General features: G+C 41.6%; 1 protein-coding gene across 1 annotated transcript in view; it reads right to left on the bottom strand.

Annotated features, from left to right (window-relative positions):
- Positions 1-19,979, bottom strand: part of LOC117337185 — a 207,918-nt gene that overhangs the window by 164,647 nt on the left and 23,292 nt on the right. Inside the window, exon 2 of the mRNA XM_033898034.1 lies at positions 11,935-11,999. The gene's annotated coding sequence lies outside the window, so the exon portion shown is untranslated. The remainder of the gene's footprint in view (positions 1-11,934; positions 12,000-19,979) is intronic.

Here is a 19,979-nt window from a genome sequence, read left to right as displayed (position 1 = left end):
TTTGGTCACTGTGGGGGTGTGGGGACTGAGGGAAGGTTCTAGGTGTAACATCAGTTTGGTCACGGTGGGGGTGTGGGGACTAAAGGAAGGTTCTAGGTGTAACATCAGTTTGGTCACTGTGGGGGTGTGGGGACTGAAGGAAGGTTCTAGGTGTAACATCAGTTTGGTCACTGTAGGGGTGTGGGGACTGAAGGAAGGTTCTAGGTGTAACATCAGTTTGGTCACTGTGGTGGTGTGGGGACTGAAGGAAGGTTCTAGGTGTAACATCAGTTTGGTCACGGTGGGGGTGTGGGGACTGAAGGAAGGTTCTAGGTGTAACATCAGTTTGGTCACGGTGGGGGTGTGGGGACTAAAGGAAGGTTCTAGGTGTAACATCAGTTTGGTCACTGTGGGGGTGTGGGGACTGAAGGAAGGTTCTAGGTGTAACATCAGTTTGTTCATGGTGGGGGTGTGGGGACTGAAGGAAGGTTCTAGGTGTAACATCAGTTTGGTCACTGTGGGGGTGTGGGGACTGAGGGAAGGTTCTAGGTGTAACATCAGTTTGGTCACTGTAGGGGTGTGGGGACTGAAGGAAGGTTCTAGGTGTAACATCAGTTTGGTCACTGTGGGGCTGTGGGGACTGAGGGAAGGTTCTAGGTGTAACATCAGTTTGGTCACTGTGGGGGTGTGGGAACTGAAGGAAGGTTCTAGGTGTAACATCAGTTTGGTCACTGTGGGGGTGTGGGGACTGAAGGAAGGTTCTAGGTGTAACATCAGTTTGGTCACGGTGGGGGTGTGGGGACTGAAGGAAGGTTCTAGGTGTAACATCAGTTTGGTCACTGTGGGGGTGTGGGGACTGAGGGAAGGTTCTAGGTGTAACATCAGTTTGGTCACTGTGGGGGTGTGGGGACTGAAGGAAGGTTCTAGGTGTAACATCAGTTTGGTCACTGTGGGGGTGTGGGGACTGAAGGAAGGTTCTAGGTGTAACATCAGTTTGGTCACTGTGGGGGTGTGGGGACTGAGGGAAGGTTCTAGGTGTAACATCAGTTTGGTCACTGTGGGGGTGTGGGGACTGAAGGAAGGTTCTAGGTGTAACATCAGTTTGGTCACTGTGGGGGTGTGGGGACTGAAGGAAGGTTCTAGGTGTAACATCAGTTTGGTCACTGTGGGGGTGTGGGGACTGAGGGAAGGTTCTAGGTGTAACATCAGTTTGGTCACTGTGGGGGTGTGGGGACTGAGGGAAGGTTCTAGGTATAACATCAGTTTGGTCACTGTGGGGGTGTGGGGACTGAAGGAAGGTTCTAGGTGTAACATCAGTTTGGTCACTGTGGGGGTGTGGGGACTGAAGGAAGGTTCTAGGTGTAACATCAGTTTGGTCACTGTGGGGGTGTGGGGACTGAGGGAAGGTTCTAGGTGTAACATCAGTTTGGTCACTGTGGGGGTGTGGGGACTGAAGGAAGGTTCTAGGTGTAACATCAGTTTGGTCACTGTGGGGGTGTGGGGACTGAAGGAAGGTTCTAGGTGTAACATCAGTTTGGTCACGGTGGGGGTGTGGGGACTGAAGGAAGGTTCTAGGTGTAACATCAGTTTGGTCACTGTGGGGGTGTGGGGACTGAAGGAAGGTTCTAGGTGTAACATCAGTTTGGTCACTGTGTGGGTGTGGGGACTGAAGGAAGGTTCTAGGTGTAACATCAGTTTGGTCACTGTGGGGGTGTGGGGACTGAAGGAAGGTTCTAGGTGTAACATCAGTTTGGTCACTGTGGGGGTGTGGGGACTGAAGGAAGGTTCTAGGTGTAACATCAGTTTGGTCACTGTAGGGGTGTGGGGACTGAAGGAAGGCTCTAGGTGTAACATCAGTTTGGTCACTGTGGGGGTGTGGGGACTAAAGGAAGGTTCTAGGTGTAACATCAGTTTGGTCACTGTGGGGGGTGTGGGGACTGAAGGAAGGTTCTAGGTGTAACATCAGTTTGGTCACTGTAGGGGTGTGGGGACTGAAGGAAGGTTCTAGGTGTAACATCAGTTTGGTCACGGTGGGGGTGTGGGGACTAAAGGAAGGTTCTAGGTGTAACATCAGTTTGGTCACTGTGGGGGTGTAGGGACTGAGGGAAGGTTCTAGGTGTAACATCAGTTTGGTCACGGTGGGGGGGTGGGGACTGAGGGAAGGTTCTAGGTGTAATATCAGTTTGGTCACTGTGGGGGTGTGGGGACTGAGGGAAGGTTCTAGGTGTAACATCAGTTTGGTCACTGTGGGGGTGTGGGGACTGAAGGAAGGTTCTAGGTGTAACATCAGTTTGGTCACTGTGGGGGTGTAGGGACTGAAGGAAGGTTCTAGGTGTAACATCAGTTTGGTCATGGTGGGGGTGTAGGGACTGAGGGAAGGTTCTAGGTGTAACATCAGTTTGGTCACTGTGGGGGTGTGGGGACTGAGGGAAGGTTCTAGGTGTAACATCAGTTTGGTCATGGTGGGGGTGTGGGGACTGAAGGAAGGTTCTAGGTGTAACATCAGTTTGGTCATGGTGGGGGTGTAGGGACTGAGGGAAGGTTCTAGGTGTAACATCAGTTTGGTCACTGTAGGGGTGTGGGGACTGAAGGAAGGTTCTAGGTGTAACATCAGTTTGGTCACTGTAGGGGTGTGGGGACTGAAGGAAGGTTCTAGGTGTAACATCACTTTGGTCACTGTGGGGATGTGGGGACTAAAGGAAGGTTCTAGGTGTAACATCAGTTTGGTCACTGTGGGGGTGTGGGGACTGAAGGAAGGTTGTAGGTGTAACATCAGTTTGGTCACTGTGGGGGTGTGGGGACTGAAGGAAGGTTCTAGGTGTAACATCAGTTTGGTCACTGTGCGGGTGTTGGGACTGAAGGAAGGTTCTAGGTGTAACATCAGTTTGGTCACTGTGGGGGTGTGGGGACTGAAGGAAGGTTCTAGGTGTAACATCAGTTTGGTCACTGGGTGGGTGTGGGGACTGAAGGAAGGTTCTAGGTGTAACATCAGTTTGGTCACTGTGGGGGTGTGGGGACTGAAGGAAGGTTCTAGGTGTAACATCAGTTTGGTCACTGTAGGGGTGTGGGGACTGAGGAAGGTTCTAGGTGTAACATCAGTTTGGTCACGGTGGGGGTGTGGGGACTGAAGGAAGGTTCTAGGTGTAACATCAGTTTGGTCACTGTGGGGGTGTGGGGACTGAGGGAAGGTTCTAGGTGTAACATCAGTTTGGTCACTGTGGGGGTGTGGGGACTGAAGGAAGGTTCTAGGTGTAACATCAGTTTGGTCACTGTGGGGGTGTGGGGGACTGAGGGAAGGTTCTAGGTGTAACATCAGTTTGGTCACTGTGGGGGTGTGGGGACTGAAGGAAGGTTCTAGGTGTAACATCAGTTTGGTCACTGTGGGGGGACTGAAGGAAGGTTCTAGGTGTAACATCAGTTTGGTCACTGTAGGGGTGTGGGGACTGAAGGAAGGTTCTAGGTGTAACATCAGTTTGGTCACTGTAGGGGTGTGGGGACTGAAGGAAGGTTCTAGGTGTAACATCAGTTTGGTCACTGTGGGGGTGTGGGGACTGAAGGAAGGTTCTAGGTGTAACATCAGTTTGGTCACTGTAGGGGTGTGGGGACTGAAGGAAGGTTCTAGGTGTAACATCAGTTTGGTCACTGTGGGGGTGTGGGGACTGAAGGAAGGTTCTAGGTGTAACATCAGTTTGGTCACTGTGGGAGTGTGGGGACTGAAGGAAGGTTCTAGGTGTAACATCAGTTTGGTCACTGTGCGGGTGTGGGGACTCAAGGAAGGTTCTAGGTGTAACATCAGTTTGGTCACTGGGGGTGTGGGGACTGAGGGAAGGTTCTAGGTGTAACATCAGTTTGGTCACTGTGGGGATGTGGGGACTGAAGGAAGGTTCTAGGTGTAACATCAGTTTGGTCACTGTGGGGGTGTGGGAACTGAAGGAAGGTTCTAGGTGTAACATCAGTTTGGTCACTGTAGGGGTGTGGGGACTGAAGGAAGGTTCTAGGTGTAACATCAGTTTGGTCACTGTAGGGGTGTGGGGACTGAAGGAAGGTTCTAGGTGTAACATCAGTTTGGTCACTGTGGGGGTGTGGGGACTGAAGGAAGGTTCTAGGTGTAACATCAGTTTGGTCACTGTGGGAGTGTGGGGACTGAAGGAAGGTTCTAGGTGTAACATCAGTTTGGTCACTGTGCGGGTGTGGGGACTCAAGGAAGGTTCTAGGTGTAACATCAGTTTGGTCACTGTGGGGGTGTGGGGACTGAGGGAAGGTTCTAGGTGTAACATCAGTTTGGTCACTGTGGGGATGTGGGGACTGAAGGAAGGTTCTAGGTGTAACATCAGTTTGGTCACTGTGTGGGTGTGGGGACTGAAGGAAGGTTCTAGGTGTAACATCAGTTTGGTCACTGTAGGGGTGTGGGGACTGAAGGAAGGTTCTAGGTGTAACATCAGTTTGGTCACTGTAGGGGTGTGGGGACTGAAGGAAGGTTCTAGGTGTAACATCAGTTTGGTCACTGTGGGGGTGTGGGGACTGAAGGAAGGTTCTAGGTGTAACATCAGTTTGGTCACTGTGGGGGTGTGGGGACTGAGGGAAGGTTCTAGGTGTAACATCAGTTTGGTCACTGTGGGGGTGTGGGGACTGAAGGAAGGTTCTAGGTGTAACATCAGTTTGGTCACTGTGGGGGTGTGGGGACTGAAGGAAGGTTCTAGGTGTAACATCAGTTTGGTCACTGTAGGGGTGTGGGGACTGAAGGAAGGTTCTAGGTGTAACATCAGTTTGGTCACTGTAGGGGTGTGGGGACTGAGGGAAGGTTCTAGGTGTAACATCAGTTTGGTCACTGTGGGGGTGTGGGGACTGAAGGAAGGTTCTAGGTGTAACATCAGTTTGGTCACTGTGGGAGTGTGGGGACTGAAGGAAGGTTCTAGGTGTAACATCAGTTTGGTCACTGTGCGGGTGTTGGGACTCAAGGAAGGTTCTAGGTGTAACATCAGTTTGGTCACTGTGGGGGTGTGGGGACTGAAGGAAGGTTCTAGGTGTAACATCAGTTTGGTCACTGTGGGGGTGTGGGGACTGAAGGAAGGTTCTAGGTGTAACATCAGTTTGGTCACTGTGGGGGTGTGGGGACTGAGGGAAGGTTCTAGGTGTAACATCAGTTTGGTCACGGTGGGGGTGTGGGGACTGAAGGAAGGTTCTAGGTGTAACATCAGTTTGGTCACTGTGGGAGTGTGGGGACTGAAGGAAGGTTCTAGGTGTAACATCATTTTGGTCACGGTGGGGGTGTGGGGACTGAAGGAAGGTTCTAGGTGTAACATCAGTTTGGTCACTGTGGGGGTGTGGGGACTGAAGGAAGGTTCTAGGTGTAACATCAGTTTGGTCACGGTGGGGGTGTGGGGACTGAAGGAAGGTTCTAGGTGTAACATCAGTTTGGTCACTGTGGGGGTGTGGGGACTGAAGGAAGGTTCTAGGTGTAACATCAGTTTGGTCACTGTGGGGGTGTGGGGACTGAAGGAAGGTTCTAGGTGTAACATCAGTTTGGTCACTGTAGGGGTGTGGGGACTGAAGGAAGGTTCTAGGTGTAACATCAGTTTGGTCACTGTGGGGGGACTGAAGGAAGGTTCTAGGTGTAACATCAGTTTGGTCACGGTGCGGGTGTGGGGACTAAAGGAAGTTTCTAGGTGTAACATCAGTTTGGTCACTGTGGGGGTGTGGGGACTGAAGGAAGGTTCTAGGTGTAACATCAGTTTGGTCACTGTGGGGGTGTGGGGACTGAAGGAAGGTTCTAGGTGTAACATCAGTTTGGTCACGGTGGGGGTGTGGGGACTGAAGGAAGGTTCTAGGTGTAACATATCAGTTTGGTCACGGTGGGGGTGTGGGGACTGAAGGAAGGTTCTAGGTGTAACATCAGTTTGGTCACTGTGCGGGTGTGGGGACTGAAGGAAGGTTCTAGGTGTAATATCAGTTTGGTCACTGTGGGGGTGTGGGGACTGAAGGAAGGTTCTAGGTGTAACATATCAGTTTGGTCATGGTGGGGGTGTGGGGACTGAAGGAAGGTTCTAGGTGTAACATCAGTTTGGTCACTGTGGGGGTGTGGGGACTGAAGGAAGGCTCTAGGTGTAACATCAGAATCAGATCTGTCTGCATGTTTTAAACAGTGGCTTTCTCTTTCTCTGGGTTGGATAGATTTCTCATCACAATATCCAGAAATAGGTTCAAGTAAAGCTTAAATTTTCAACAAGGAAAGTTCGGGTTACTTTACTCAGTTCAGGACGGACTGTTTACATTTTTTTGTTTTCTAAGACAAATTTTCTATTTTCATAATTTATATTAACTTTAGCTACTTTGTTATTCTATTTATTTCATAACCCCACAGTAGATATATACAGGTTGTGATTTATGTATTCATATCCCCACAGTAGATATATACACTGGATATATATATATATACAGGTTGTGATTTATGTATTCATATCCCCACAGTAGATATATACACTGGATATATACAGGTTGTGATTTATGTATTCATATCCCCACAGTAGATACACGCTGGATTATACAGGTTGTGATTTATGTATTCATATCCCCACAGTAAATATATACGCTGGATATATATATATATACAGGTTGTGATTTATGTATTCATATCCCCACAGTAGATATATATACACTGGATATATACAGGTTGTGATTTATGTATTCATATCCCCACAGTAGATATATATGCTGGATATATACAGGTTGTGATTTATGTATTCATATCCCCACAGTAGATATACGCTGGATATATACAGGTTGTGATTTATGTATTCATATCCCCACAGTAAATATATACGCTGGATATATATATATATACAGGTTGTGATTTATGTATTCATATCCCCACAGTAGATATATACACTGGATATATACAGGTTGTGATGGATGTATTCATATCCCCACAGTAGATATATACACTGGATATATACAGGTTGTGATTTATGTATCCATATCCCCACAGTAGATATATACACTGGATATATACAGGTTGTGATTTATGTATATTCATATCCCCACAGTAGATACAGGCTGGATATATACAGGTTGTGATTTATGTATTCATATCCCCACAGTAGATACAGGCTGGATATATACAGGTTGTGATTTATGTATTCATATCCCCACAGTAGATATATACGCTGGATATATATACAGGTTGTGATTTATGTATTCATATCCCCACAGTAAATATATACGCTGGATATATATATATATACAGGTTGTGATTTATGTATTCATATTCCCACAGTAGATATATACGCTGGATACATATAGGTTGTGATTTATGTATTCATATCCCCACAGTAGATATATACACTGGATATATACAGGTTGTGATTTATGTATCCATATCCCCACAGTAGATATATACGCTGGATATATACAGGTTGTGATTTATGTATTCATATCCCCACAGTAGATATATACACTGGATATATACAGGTTGTGATTTATGTATTCATATCCCCAGAGTAGATATATACGCTGGATATATACAGGTTGTGATTTATGTATTCATATCCCCACAGTAGATATATACGCTGGATATATACAGGTTGTGATTTATGTATTCATATCCCTACAGTAGATATATACACTGGATATATACAGGTTGTGATTTATGTATCCATATCCCCGCAGTAGATATATACACTGGATATATACAGGTTGTGATTTATGTATCCATATCCTCACAGTAGATATATACACTGAATATATACAGGTTGTGATTTATGTATCCATATCCCCGCAGTAGATATATACACTGGATATATACAGGTTGTGATTTATGAATTCATATCCCCACAGTAGATACAGGCTGGATATATACAGGTTGTGATTTATGTATTCATATCCCCACAGTAGATATATACGCTGGATATATACAGGTTGTGATTTATGTATTCATATCCCCAGAGTAGATATATACGCTGGATATATACAGGTTGTGATTTATGTATTCATATCCCCACAGTAGATATATACACTGGATATATATATATATATAGGTTGTGATTTATGTATTCATATCCCTACAGTAGATATATACACTGGATATATACAGGTTGTGATTTATGTATCCATATCCCCGCAGTAGATATATACGCTGGATATATACAGGTTGTGATTTATGTATTCATATCCCCACAGTAGATATATACACTGGATACCGTATATCGGGTTTTTTTTAGCGACTGTCTAATTTTCGCTATTTCCACGACCAGACTCGGTCGCGAAAAATAAGTTATCGCTAAAATTGGTCACATTTTACAGTAAGAGTTAGCTCCCTTGTAGGAGTGTTGTCATTGTCCGGTCACCTGTTTACACATACCGTATACAGGTGTGCTTAATTGGCTGTGACTCGACTGAACTGTTTTATTCAATAAAAATGTACTCACAGTTGATCTTATGTTTTGTCCTTTGTATACAATGTAGATCGTTTTGATATCATAACGAGAGTGGCATTGCCAAGTGAAACATGGCCATGCTACGATTTGTAACCGTTACACGGAAGAACAAAGAAAATCCGGTCAGGGACAGACCTGAGTTTGCTGAAGCAAACAAACGTGTAAATAAATTATTATTACTGTACTTCTTCGTTTTTGTTGTATATGAAAATATGTTTCATATGTACGCTAAAATTTGAATTATACGTTGTGAAAACACTAAAAATGAAATACGCTAAAAATAAAACGTGTCATTTTGTACAGAAAACGTGAAATTTGGCATACGCCAAAAAAACCCGATATACGGTATATACAGGTTGTGATTTATGTTTCTCTCATCCCTACCGGTATCATACTGGTCTGTCCAGGTAAATACACCCATGCTTGCTGTGTGTGTATTACCTCGCTTCCGGTGTAGGATAGCCACGCGCGTGCAATGATACAAAAGTAGGTCGCCGAACCGAAAGTAGATCTATCTATAGATTTGTAAACACATCGTCTGCTCCATGACTGCTAGGCCAGATCTAATAATTTTTTTTATTTATGATATAAATTATGTAAAAAAACACGTTCTTTTATTGTTTTTTATTAATAAAACATGGAACTATATTTTCACGCGAAAGGACACACTAGCTTGGCCGACATCAAGTGATTTGGCTTCGCTTGCAATGACAGGGCTGCTGAAACAACGTTAGACTGTGGAAATGAATGGTTTCCTTCGTTTTTAGAACAGCAAACGTTGTTTGCATATATGGGGTATGGTAAATCGATTGGCGCTGTTCTTTTTTTATTATATGCAGTAGAAAAAAAGTTTGGATTGAGAAAAAATGGCGTCTATCTGAGAAAGCTATCGACAGATAGTGCCTATTTTTGCATATTTTAGGTTGAGGAATGAGAGAAAAATACTCAATCATATGTGGTTCATGTAGGATAGGGATATTTCACCCTCTGGGTCACAAAATGTGGTAAAACCCTCGGCGGAGCCTCGGGTTTTACCACATTTTGTGACCCCTCGGGTGGAATATCCCTATCCTACATGACCACATATGATAGAGTCTTATAATTCATATCCCCACAGTAGATATATACGCTGGATATATACAGGTTGTGATTTATGTATTCATATCCCCACAGTAGATATATACGATGGATATATATATATACAGGTTGTGATTTATGTATTCATATGACACAAAAAAGTCCTGATACAGTAAATGTCATCCTTCTTTTACTACAATACGGTGATGTCAATGATGGTCATATGGTTTCCTGTTTATGCCATGTTAAAACATTTTATAGCCCTCTGTTCAAGATAGCTATAGATTACTTTAACCTAAACCTCTAAATTTCATAGAGGGAATGAACCTAGTGACTTGAACATGGATCAATTAACTGATTTTAACAGAATTGATAGCCCTCCAGCAAACTGCAGGCCAAATATATCCTTATCCCTTTGAGTAACCTGTTCAGCATTTGTCTCCCTGACTGCTGTCTACATGGATACAATGAGTAACCTGGTTATCATTTGTCTCCCTGACTGCTGTCTACATGGATACAATAAATAACCTGGTTACCATTTGTCTCCCTGACTGCTGTCTACATGGATACAATAAGTAACCTGGTTACCATTTGTCTCCCTGACTGCAGTCTACATGGATACAATGAGTAACCTGGTTACCATTTGTCTCCATGACTACTGTCTACATGGATACAATGAGTAACCTGGTTACCATTTGTCTCCATGACTGTAGTCTACATGGATACAATGAGTAACCTGGTTACCATTTGTCTCCCTGACTGCTGTCTACATGGATACAATGAGTAACCTGGTTACCATTTGTCTCCCTGACTGCAGTCTACATGGATACAATGAGTAACCTGGTTACCATTTGTCTCCCTGACTGCTGTCTACATGGATACAATGAGTAACCTGGTTACCATTTGTCTCCCTGACTGCAGTCTACATGGATACAATGAGTAACCTGGTTACCATTTGTCTCCCTGACTGCTGTCTACATGGATACAATGAGTAACCTGGTTACCATTTGTCTCCCTGACTGCAGTCTACATGGATACAATGAGTAACCTGGTTACCATTTGTCTCCCTGACTGCAGTCTACATGGATACTTTGAGTAACCTGGTTACCATTTGTCTCCCTGACTGCAGTCTACATGGATACAATGAGTAACCTGGTTACCATTTGTCTCCCTGACTGCTGTCTACATGGATACAATGAGTAACCTGGTTACCATTTGTCTCCCTGACTGTAGTCTACATGGATACAATGAGTAACCTGGTTACCATTTTGTCTCCCTGACTGCAGTCTACATGGATACTTTGAGTAACCTGGTTACCATTTGTCTCCCTGACTGCTGTCTACATGGATACAATGAGTAACCTGGTTACCATTTGTCTCCCTGACTGCTGTCTACATGGATACAATGAGTAACCTGGTTACCATTTGTCTCCCTGACTGCAGTCTACATGGATACTTTGAGTAACCTGGTTACCATTTGTCTCCCTGACTGCAGTCTACATGGATACAATAAGTAACCTGGTTACCATTTGTCTCCCTGACTGCTGTCTACATGGATACAATGAGTAACCTGGTTACCATTTGTCTCCCTGACTGCAGTCTACATGGATACAATGAGTAACCTGGTTACCATTTGTCTCCCTGACTGCTGTCTACATGGATATAATAACTAATTGTTACAGTTACATGGTTACCATATACGGTTACCATTGTCTCCTGACTGCAGTCTACATGGATAAATAAATAACCTGGTTACCATTTGTCTCCCTGACTGCATGTCTACATGGATATTTAAGTAACCTGGTTACCATTTGTCTCCCCGACCATGGATTCAAAATACTGGTTTTTGTCTCTAAATCTTGCCTATAAGGACAATATAGTAACCAGGTGTACCATTGTCCCGACTGCTCACAGAAGAATATAATCAAATGGATTTCACCTATCTGCTGTTACAGGATATAATGAATAAGCCTGGAAATTGTCCACCGTAACTGTGTCTAATGGAAAATAGTAATGCAGACCATACTCTGACTTGCAGTCTCATGGAAATACTGTCTACATGGATACAATAAGTAACCTGGGTTACCATTTGTCTCCCTGACTGCAGTCTACATGGATACAATAAATAACCTGGTTACCATTTGTCTCCCTGACTGCAGTCTACATGGATACTTTGAGTAACCTGGTTACCATTAAATGTCTCCCCGACCATTTATGTCACCCATCGTTGTTTTTGTTTTTCTAAATCTTTGCCCTATAAGGACAATACTATTTCCAACCCAGGTTCAGGTAGCCCTTGTCAAGCACATACACACACAAGAGAGACAGTTTAATTCAAATGATTTCACCAATCATCTGATACATGTTACAGAGAAGTATTCATGAATTAAGCCTCAGAGAAATGTCACAGTAAAGTGTAAGTGAAGTGAAACAGCATGCAGACATACTCTGAACTTTATGTAAATCCTCATGGAAATCACCCTGGCAACAAGACGGACTCCGGATGAAAAATCTGTAAAAAACAGAAAAGGCAATTAGGCACTTTTATTGATGTTATTGTGTAAATAATGAGTGGAGTTTGAATCTAATTGTTTACTTGAGTGTCTAAAACATGTTTTTTGGAGAGAGAATGAAAATAAATATACGGTAACATGCTATGGGTCACGTTGAACATGCAATGTGGTCCTGTCTCTGTCCTAATTACACCCATGTATATCCACTCAACATGTACCTCCAACTCCTACTAATTACCCACCACACTCAAATTAAGCTGGCCATTTAAATATTTCAAACTTCTACCATCTCTTATCCTTAAAAAAATTAATGAATTTGAAATGTTATCTCTAATAGGACAATTAAATCCTTTTTTTCTGTGTAAAATACCCCACTTGGTTTTCAAGAATTGCACATAAAAATTACGTAAATTACCTGTTGACTTTGACCTTCATTAGCCATGCCAGATGACCTCACCCTTCATTCGTTAGTGACATGCAATCTCCAGCTCTATAGGCTATTACTGATTAAACCCTCTGGATTTCTTGATTGTGTTTTTACAAATTTGATTAGTTTCCAATTCAGAATATCTAGAGATAGTTTTAAAAACAAAATAATTAATTCTGCCTAGTTGTTAACTTTGTTTCAGAATTTTTTCCATAAATTAATTGACATGGTAATTTTTACTGCTATTTTGTAATGTAACTTCAAAACTGGAATATTCAAGTACTTCAAAAACCATTATGGGGACATACTTTAGGCCTGAAATGACATTTACATAATTCAAATAAAAGGATTTTAGCATAGAGTTTCTATGTGATGTTACACTTCACATTTTGCATTCAGTTCAAATCTTTTCAGCTTTAAATACAGAACCATATTAAAGATGTATGCTACCTTACAAACAGAAACATTAAGGGTATATGCTACATGTAACTACAGAATAATAAAGATATATGCTGCCTTACATACAAAAACATTAAGGGTGTATGCTGCCTTACATACAAAAACATTAAGTGTGTATGCTGCCTTACATACAGAAACATTAAGGGTGTATGCTATGTTAAATACAGAAACATTAAGGGTGTATGCTATGTTAAATACAGAAACATTAAGGGTGTATGCTATGTTAAATACAGAAACATTAAGTGCGTATGCTATGTTAAATACAGAAACATTAAGGGTGTATGCTATGCTACATACAGAAACATTAAGGGTGTATGCTCCCTTACAAACAGAAACATTAAGGGTGTATGCTATCTTACATACAGAAACATCAAGTGCTTGTGTATGCTATCTTACATACAGAAACATTAAGTGTACATGCTGCCTTACATACAGAAACATTAAGGGTGTATGCTATGTTAAAATACAGAAACATTAAGGGTGTATGCTTTCTTACATACAGAAACATTAAGGGTGTATGCTATCTTACATACAGAAACATTAAGTGTGTATGCTGCCTTACATACAGAAACATTAAGGGTGTATGCTCCCTTACAAACAGAAACATTAAGGGTGTATGCTATGTTAAAATACAGAAACATTAAGGGTGTATGCTTTCTTACATACAGATCGAAACATTAAGGATATACGCTGTTTTGCAAAAAAAAAAAAAAAAAAAAAACATTAAGGATATATGCTCCCTTACATACAGAATCATTAAAGGTGCATGTTATATGTACATTACATACAGAATCATTAAGAGTGTACACTATGTTACATACAGAAACATTAAGGGTGTATATGCTATGTTACATACAGAAACATTAAGGGTGTATATGCTATGTTACATACAGATACATTAAGGGTGTATGCTATCTTACATACAAAACATTAAGGGTGTATGCTATCTTACATACAGAAACATTAAGTGTGTATGCTGCCCTACATACAGAAACATTAAGGGTGTATGCTCCCTTACAAACAGAAACATTAAGGGTGTATGCTATGTTAAAATACAGAAACATTAAGGGTGTATGCTCCCTTACAAACAGAAACATTAAGGGTGTATGCTATCTTACATACAGATCGAAACATTAAGGATATACGCTGTTTTGCAAAAAAAAAAAAAAAAAAAACATTAAGGATATATTCTCCCTTACATACAGAATCATTAAAGGGTGCATGTTATATGTACATTACATACAGAATCATTAAGAGTGTATACTATCTTACATACAGAAACATTAAGGGTGTATATGCTATGTTACATACAGAAACATTAAGGGTGTATATGCTATGTTACATACAGAAACATTAAGGGTGTATGCTATCTTACATACAAAACATTAAGGGTGTATGCTATCTTACATACAGAAACATTAAGTGTGTATGCTGCCTTACATACAGAAACATTAAGTGTGTATGCTCCCTTACAAACAGAAACATTAAGTGTGTATGCTCCCTTACAAACAGAAACATTAAGGGTGTATATGCTATGTTACATACAGAAACATTAAGGGTGTATGCTATCTTACATACAAAACATTAAGGGTGTATGCTATCTTACATACAGAAACATTAAGTGTGTATGCTGCCTTACATACAGAAACATTAAGTGTGTATGCTCCCTTACATACAGAAACATTAAGGGTGTATGCTCCCTTACAAACAGAAACATTAAGGGTGTATATGCTATGTTACATACAGAAACATTAAGTGTGTATGCTATCTTACATACAGAAACATTAAGTGTGTATGCTGCCTTACATACAGAAACATTAAGTGTGTATGCTCCCTTACAAACAGAAACATTAAGGGTGTATATGCTATGTTAAAATACAGAAACATTAAGGGTGTATGCTTTCTTACATACAGAAACATTAAGGATATACGCTGTTTTGCAAAAAAAAAAAAACCATTAAGGATATAATTGCTCCCTTACATACAGAATCATTAAAGGGTGTATGTTATATGTACATTACATACAGAATCACTAAGAGTGTATGCTATCTTACATACAGAAACATTAAGGGTGTATGCTATGTTAAATACAGAAACATTAAGGGTGTATGCTATCTTACATACCAAAAACATTAAGGGTGTATGCTATCTTATATACAGAATCATTAAGGATGTATGTTATATACATTACATACAGAAATATTAAGGGTGTATGTTACGTGTACATTACATAAAGAAACATTAAGGATCTATGTTACTTTACATACAGAAACATAGGTGCAATGATATGTATCAGGTCAGTATGAAAGGATCACGTAGGAGTATAACTGTACAGATTAGTATATAAATCTCTTTCCTTCATATTCCTAGTGATGAAACAAATTATTATAACTATTAAAATGAAAATGTCTGGATCTGAATTACAATAAATCTTTGGTATTTTTAACAGAGGAACAACATCTTGGAAAATGTCATTGTTTCAAAAGCACATATAGATATAGGAGATATATGTTATCACGTATATTAATGTTAGGATAATGAAAATCGCAGAAAATCAAAATTTCAATCCTTTAATCATCCGATTCCATGTTATCATCATCAGCCTCAACAATTACAACCTTGATGAACAGATTTGGTTTCCAGTGTTTTTCACAGCTGACGACCTACTTGATTATATTCCTACAGTTTTCACCATAAGTCATTATACTGGTAAATAGCCCCCACTGTTTACTGCAAGACCAAATATGGTAATGAAGAAGATTCCATACTCGCTTCAACAAAATCAGATATTGCTTTGCACAACAATGATTTTACACCCTGCATGATGAGATTAATTGGCTAATTGTCCATGAGATATTTATAAATCATGGTCTCACATTACTGACTTGACAATAAAACTAATTTAGGGTTTATAGTAAGGTAAGCTACATATAGCCAGTGACTAATTATCTCAGCATGCTTAAACTTGGTTTATACATATATCTACATGTTGGTAACCATAGCTTTTTGTTTTGTCTGAAAAATCAGCCACAATAAACAATAAACTCCCGGGGATAGCTTTATTGATTTTTACTATAATATCTCAAGCTAATTAATGACGAGGCTATGTCTGGCTAATTATACACATTTTGCCCGGCTGCCAAACTATTTACAATCTCAGAATACTTTCACGCCCGTGTCCGTTATTTGAAATTTACACTCGGATGTGTATTATCCATAACAGTATTAACACCTAAATAAATTTCTTCAGACTTCAAACGCAAAATTTTAATTACTTATTTTCACCTTCAGTAATATACTACTGACGTATAGCCAGAAGAAAACCTCTACAGTAAACCTCCCAGCCGAATATTTCTACAATTTATTGCAAGAGATGTAAATTAAATTTTGCTATTCATATTAGCATTAGAATTCACAGATATATTGCATCAAACAATTTTCTATTAAAATGTTTGTAACATTTGTTACTTCACGTATTCATTATAGTGCGAACATTGATTACTGGTGTGATATTGATTTACACACACACAACATTAATTCCATCAAATGATTATCCCCATATGTTGTCCCCTCTAAACTTGTTAATTGTAGGCAGCTGTCATGGATTTTGTAATATATACAAAGCTTCATGTCCGTCTCTACACCAAGTACTTAATACATTAACTCCTCCACACCAGTCACATATATCAATCAGTAATGATTTTAGGATTAAGGCATACAATTATTTTCTGTGAAAACAACTTTCGTTTCTATTGAAATCGAGGTTTTGATTGTTATACAACTAGATGAATGCTGTGGAAGCCAGTTATTAACACGGCAGTGTTTTCCTCTACAGACGTGTCACAGATGTACAAATGTAGATCTAATACAAAGAATGCAATCAAAGGAATTCCTTTCTGAATAAATTAGTTCTGACAATATTGTTTCATATAATACATGTATAGATATTGATTTTTTGTTAGATCACTTACAGCAGCCACCATAATAATGTCTTAAAATATCCTCACACTCCGTGGCAACCACTCCCTGTCCAGAACAGATGTACCTATATGTCATTCAATTATCATTATTACAATATGGTAAAAAATGTCATTCAACATACAGTGGATAAATATAGAAATTATATGATGTGATTGCCTTGATTTATTTCGGGTACCTATACATACTGCTGAGTGAGGTTAGCGAGTATGGTAGGAGGTTCAAGTTGACAGTGCCATAGGTCCATTTCTATCTCCAGAGAAGAAGAGTTCCAGCTAAATGTTCTGTGTTTTTTTTTTTTTTTTTTGCCCAATTTGAAATAACAATGACTGATACGGAAAGATAGAAGTAGCAATACGATATTACAGAGGAAATTGACTTATCATGGTCAATTAACACCACAAATGTAACAGGACTTTTACATTTAGTTCTTATATTTTGGTTACTGTATTGGTGTTACTAGTGGCAGAGTGTAGACAGGGTTGATATGTGGTGGGGTAACTAGCTATAGACAGTGTTGATATGTGGTGGGGTAACTAGCTATAGACAGGGTTGATATGTGGTGGGGTAACTAGCTGTAGACAGGGTTGATATGTGGTGGGGTAACTAGCTATAGACAGGGTTGATATGTGGTTGGGTAACTAGCTGTAGACAGGGTTGATATGTGGTGGGGTGACTAGCTGTAGACAGGGTTGATATGGGGTGGGGTAACTAGCTGTAGACAGGGTTGATATGTGGTGGGGTGACTAGCTGTAGACAGGGTTGATATGTGGTGGGGTGACTAGCTGTAGACAAGGTTGATATTTGGTGGGGTAACTAGCTGTAGACAAGGTTGATATGTGGTGGGGTAACTAGCTGTAGACAGGGTTGATATGGGGTGGGGTGACTAGCTGTAGACAGGGTTGATATGTGGTGGGGTGATTAGCTGTAGACAGGGTTAATATGTGGTGGGGTAACTAGCTGTAGACAGGGTTGATATCTGGTGGGGTGACTAGCTGTAGACAGGGTAAATATGTGGCGGGGTAACTAGCTGTAGACAGGGTTGATATGTGGTGGGGTAACTAGCTGTTGACAGGGTTGATATGTGGTGGGGTGACTAGCTGTAGACAGGGTTGATATGTGGTGGGGTGACTAGCTGTAGACAGGGTTGATATGTGGTGGGGTGACTAGCTGTAGACAGGGTTGATATGTGGTGGGGTAACTAGCTGTAGACAGGGTTGATATGTGGTGGGGTAACTAGCTGTAGACAGGGTTGATATGTGGTGGGGTGACTAGCTGTAGACAGGGTTGATATGTGGTGGGGTAACTAGCTGTAGACAGGGTTTGCATGTGGTGGGGTAACTAATTGTAGACAGGGTTTGCATGTGGTGGGGTAACTAATTGTAGACAGGGTTGATATGTGGTGGGGTAACTAGCTGTAGACAGGGTTGATATGGGGTGGGGTGACTAGCTGTAGACAGGGTTGATATGTGGTGGGGTAACTAGCTGTAGACAGGGTTGATATGTGGTGGGGTGACTAGCTGTAGACAGGGTTGATATGTGGTGGGGTAACTAGCTGTAGACAGGGTTGATATGTGGTGGGGTGACTAGCTGTAGACAGGGTTGATATGTGGTGGGGTGACTAGCTGTAGACAGGGTTGATATGTGGTGGGGTAACTAGCTGTAGACAGGGTTGATATGTGGTGGGGTAACTAGCTGTAGACAGGGTTGATATGTGGTGGGGTAACTAGCTGTAGACAGGGTTGATATGGGGTGGGGTAACTAGCTATAGACAGGGTTGATATGGGGTGGGGTGACTAGCTATAGACAGGGTTGATATGTGGTGGGGTAACTAGCTATAAACAGGGTTGATATGTGGTGGGGTAACTAGCTAAAGACAGGGTTGATATGTGGTGGGGTAACTAACTGTAGACAGGGTTGATATGTGGTGGGGTAACTAGCTATAGACAGGGTTGATATGGGGTGGGGTAACTAGCTGTTGACAGGGTTGACATTTGGTGGGGTAACTAGCTGTAGACAGGGTTGATATGTGGTGGGGTGACTAGCTGTAGACAGGGTTGATAAGTGGTGGGGTGACTAGCTATAGACAGGGTTGATATGTGGTTGGGTAACTAGCTGTAGACAGGGTTAATATCTGGTGGGGTAACTAGCTGTAGACAGGGTTGATGTGTGGTGGGGTAACTAGCTGTATAAGGGTTGACATGTGGTGGGGTAACTAGCTGTAGACAGGGTTGATATGTGGTGGGGTAACTAGCTGTAGACAGGGTTGATATGTGGTGGGGTGACTATAGCTGTAGACAGGGTTGATATGTGGTTGGGTAACTAACTGTAGACAGGGTTGATATGTGGTGGGGTAACTAGCTATAGACAGGGTTGATATGTGGTTGGGTAACTAGCTGTAGACAGGGTTGATATGTGGTGGGGTAACTAGCTGTAGACAGGGTTGATATGTGGTGGGGTAACTAGCTATAGACAGGGTTGATATGCGGTGGGGTAACTAGCTGTAGACAGGGTTGATATGTGGTGGGGTAACTAGCTGTAGACAGGGTTAATATGTGGTGGGGTAACTAGCTGTAGACAGGGTTGATATGTGGTTGGGTAACTAGCTTTAGACAGGGTTGATATGTGGTGGGGTAACTAGTTGTAGACAGGGTTGATATGTGGTGGGGTAACTAGTTGTAGACAGGGTTGATATGTGGTTGGGTAACTAGCTTTAGACAGGGTTGATATGTGGTGGGGTAACTAGTTGTAGACAGGGTTGATATGTGGTGGGGTAACTAGCTGTAGACAGGGTTGATATGTGGTGGGGTAACTAGCTGTAGACAGGGTTGATATGTGGTGGGGTAACTAGCTGTAGACAGGGTTGATATGTGGTGGGGTAACTAGCTGTAGACAGGGTTGGTATGTGGTAGGGTAACTAGCTGTAGACAGGGTTGATATGTGGTGGGGTGACTAGCTGTAGACAGGGTTGATATGTGGTGGGGTAACTAGCTATAGACAGGGTTGATATGGGGTTGGGTAACTAATTGTAGACAGGGTTGATATGTGGTGGGGTAACTAGCTATAGACAGGGTTGATATGGGGTGGGGTAACTAGCTGTTGACAGGGTTGACAT

This window comes from Pecten maximus, chromosome 11 (genome assembly GCF_902652985.1).
Source record: "Pecten maximus chromosome 11, xPecMax1.1, whole genome shotgun sequence".
Classification (NCBI taxonomy): Eukaryota; Metazoa; Mollusca; class Bivalvia; order Pectinida; family Pectinidae; genus Pecten; species Pecten maximus.
This window is presented reverse-complemented; position numbering and strand designations above follow the sequence as displayed.